We start from the raw sequence: 4,352 nt of genomic DNA, 5'->3' as shown, positions 1-4,352 counted from the left end.
CTTCCTTGATTTCCCCGATTTATTCTCGCTTCTTCTCTATCTTCATTAGCCAAGCATCGCCGCCCGCGTTGTTGGAGGAGGGGGACGACATGATGCCTGGCCTTGAAAACTCTGGCAGAAAACAGCGCGGAACAAGAACAGGAGATATTTGCATGGTACGGTGGTCAAAACCTTCGGGAGATTATATAATGAATTTTTACCGACCAAAAGAAGTATCGTGCAAGAAAACAGAGTTCGGAGGGCACACGAGGTGCCCACGAGGTAGGGGGCACGCCCGGGGGGTAGGCTGCGCCCTCCACCCTCGTGGATGCCTCATTTCCTTCCTGGACTACTTCTTATTTTCCTATTTTCTAAAATATTCCAAAACGGAGAAAAATTGCTATTAGAACTGTTTTGGAGTCGGTTTACTTACCGTACCACATACCTATTCCTTTTCGGGGTCTGAAACGTTCTGGAAAGTGTCCCTTATGTATTCCTCCGGGGTTACGGTTTCAATAACATTAGTTTCAACATTTATGGGATTACCTGAGATATAATGTTTGATTCTTTGACCGTTCACCACCTTTGGATTTGTGCCTTCGAAGTTGTTGATTTTTATGGCCCTGGAACTATAGACCTCCTCGATAACGTAGGGACCTTCCCATTTAGATAGGAGTTTTCCTGCAAAAAATCTTAAACGAGAGTTGTATAACAAAACATAATCACCTACATTAAACTCACGCTTTTGTATCCTTTTGTCATGCCATCTTTTAACTTTTTCTTTAAACAGTTTGGCATTCTCATAGGCCTGGGTTCTCCACTCATCAAGTGAGCTAATGTCAAATAGTCTCTTCTCACCAGCAAATTTGAAATCATAATTGAGCTCTTTAATGGCCCAATATGCCTTATGTTCTAGTTCGAGAGGTAAGTGACATGCTTTTCCATAAACCATTTTATACGGAGACATACCCATAGGATTTTTATATGCAGTTCTATAGGCCCATAATGCATCATCAAGTTTCTTGGACCAATTCTTTCTAGATCTATTAACAGTCTTTTGCAAAATTAATTTAATCTCTCTATTACTCAATTCTACTTGACCACTAGACTGTGGATGATATGGAGATGCAATTCTATGATTAACATCATACTTAGCAAGCATTTTACGAAAGCACCATGAATAAAATGTGAACCACCATCAGTCATTAAGTATCTAGGGACTCCAAACCTCGGAAAAATAACTTCTTTAAGCATCTTAATAGAGGTGTTATGATCAGCACTACTAGTTGGAATAGCTTCTACCCACTTAGTAACGTAATCAACAGCAACTAAAATATGTGTATACCCATTAGAGGAAGGAAACGGTCCCATATAATCAAAGCCCCAAACATCAAATGGTTCAATAACAAGTGAATAGTTCATAGGCATTTCTTGACGTCTACTAATATTACCAATTCTTTGACATTCATCACAAGACAAGACAAACTTACGGGCATCTTTGAAAAGAGTAGGCCAATAAAAACCGGATTGCAATACCTTATGTGCAGTTCTATCTCCAGCGTGGTGTCCTCCATAAGCCTCGGAGTGACACTTGCGTAGGATCTGTTCCTGTTCATGCTCAGGTACACAACGTCTAATAACACCATCTACTCCTTCTTTATAAAGGTGTGGGTCATCCCAGAAGTAATGTCTTAAATCATAGAAAAACTTTTTCTTTTGCTGGTATGTGAAACTAGGTGGTATAAATTTAGCAACAATGTAATTAGCATAATCAGCATACCATGGAGCAGTACGAGAAGCATTTATGACAGCTAATTGTTCATCAGGAAAGCTATCATCAATAGGTAGTGGGTCATCAAGAACATTCTCTAACCTAGACAAGTTGTCTGCAACGGGGTTCTCAGCTCCCTTTCTATCAATAATATGCAAATCAAATTCTTGTAGCAAGAGAACCCATCTAATAAGTCTAGGTTTAGCATCTTTCTTTTCCATAAGATATTTAATAGCAGCATGATCAGTGTGAACAGTTACTTTAGAATCAACAATATAAGGTCTGAACTTATCACAAGCAAATACAACTGCTAAAAATTCTTTTTCAGTAGTAGCATAATTTCTCTGGGCACTGTCTAGAGTTTTACTAGCATATTGGATAACATTTAATTTCTTATCAACTCTTTGTCCTAGAACAGCACCTACAGCATAATCACTAGCATCACACATAATTTCAAAGGGTAAATTCCAATCAGGTGGCTGAACAATAGGTGCAGAAATCAAGGCTTTCTTAAGTATTTCAAATGCTTCTACACAATCATCATCAAAGACAAAAGGAACATCTTTTTGTAAGAGATTAGTCAGAGGCCTAGAAATTTTTGAGAAGTCTTTAATGAACCTCCTATAAAAACCGGCATGACCAAGGAAACTTCTTATACCTTTAATGTCCTTAGGACACGACATCTTTTCAATAGCATCAACTTTAGCTTTATCAACTTCAATACCTCTTTCAGAAATTTTATGCCCCAAGACAATACCTTCATTAACCATAAAGTGGCACTTCTCCCAATTCAAGACAAGATTAGTTTCTTCACATCTCTGCAAAACTCGATCAAGGTTGCTTAAGCAATCATCAAAAGAAGTTCCATACACGGAGAAATCATCCATGAAAACCTCAACAATCTTTTCACAAAAGTCAGAGAATATAGCAGTCATACATCTTTGAAAGGTAGCAGGTGCATTACATAAACCAAAAGGCATACGTCTATAAGCAAAGGTACCGAAAGGGCAAGTAAAAGTGGTCTTTTCCTGATCCTCTTTTGACACAGGTATTTGAGAGAAACCAGAATAACCATCTAGAAAGCAAAAATGTGTATGTTTGGATAATCTTTCTAGCATTTGATCAATAAAAGGTAAAGGGTAATGATCCTTTCTAGTAGCTTTATTTAATTTGCGGAAATCAATTACCATTCTATAACCTGTAACAATTCTTTGTGGGATCAATTCATCTTTATCATTAGGAACAACAGTAATACCTCCCTTCTTAGGGACACAATGGACAGGACTTACCCACTGACTATCAGCAACAGGATAAATTATACCTGCCTCCAGAAGCTTTAGTATTTCATTTCTTACCACTTCTTTCATCTTAGGATTTAACCGTCGTTGGTGATCAACAACCGGTTTAGCGTCTTTCTCCAATTTTATTTTGTGCTGGCATAGAGTGGGACTAATGCCCTTAAGATCATCAAGAGTATATCCAATAGCAGCACGGTGCTTCTTCAGAGTTTTCAATAATTTCTCTTCTTCCTGCTCTGAAAGGTTAGCACTAATAATAACAGGATATATCTTCTTTTCATCAAGATAAGCATATTTAAGAGTATCAGGTAATGGTTTAAGCTCAAACACGGGATCACCCTTGGGTGGAGGAGGATCCCCTAGAATTTCAACAGGCAAGTTGTGTTTCAAAATAGGTCCCTGTTTAAAGAATACTTCATCTATTTCCCTTCTTTCATTCATAAACATATCATTTTCATGGTCTAGCAAATATTGTTCTAAAGGATCATTAGGAGGCACGGCAATAGAAGCAAGACCAATAATTTCATCTTTACTAGGCAATTCTTTATCATGGGGTTGTCTACGAAATTTAGCAAAATTAAAATCATGAGACATATCCCCTAAACCAACAGTAACAATATGCTTTTCGCAATCTATCCTAGCATTAACAGTATTCAAGAAGGGTCTACCAAATATAATGGGACAAAAGTCATCTTGTGGGGAACCAAGAACAAGAAAATCAGTAGGATATTTAACTTTCCCACACAAGACTTCAACATCTCTAACAATCCCAACTGGTGAAATAATATCTCTATTGTCAAGCTTAATTGTAACATCAATATCTTCTATCTCAGCAGGTGCAGTATCATGCATAATTTCTTTGTATAAGGAATGAGGTATTGCACTCGCACTAGCACCCATATCACATAGGCCATGATAACAATGCTATCCTATTTTAATAGAAACAACATGAATGCCAACAACAGGTATATGTTTATTTTTAGTATCGGGTCTAGCAATTCTAGCAGCTTCATTACAGAAGTAAATAACATGCCCATCAATATTATCGACCAAGAGATCCTTAACCATAGCAATACTAGGTTTAACTTTAATTTTCTCATAAGGTGTAGATGTTCTAGCATTACTCTTACAAAGCACAGTTGAAGCTTTAGCATGATCCTTTATTCTAACAGGGAAACGTGGTTTCTCAATATAAGTGGTAGGAACAATAGGATCAACATTATAAGTGATAATCTTTTCTTCAACTTTAATAGGTTCAACTAGTTTTACTTTGATGGGAGGATGATATTTAAACCACTTCTCCT

Source organism: Triticum aestivum, chromosome 1D, assembly GCF_018294505.1.
Source record: "Triticum aestivum cultivar Chinese Spring chromosome 1D, IWGSC CS RefSeq v2.1, whole genome shotgun sequence".
Classification (NCBI taxonomy): domain Eukaryota; kingdom Viridiplantae; phylum Streptophyta; class Magnoliopsida; order Poales; family Poaceae; genus Triticum; species Triticum aestivum.
This window is presented reverse-complemented; position numbering follows the sequence as displayed.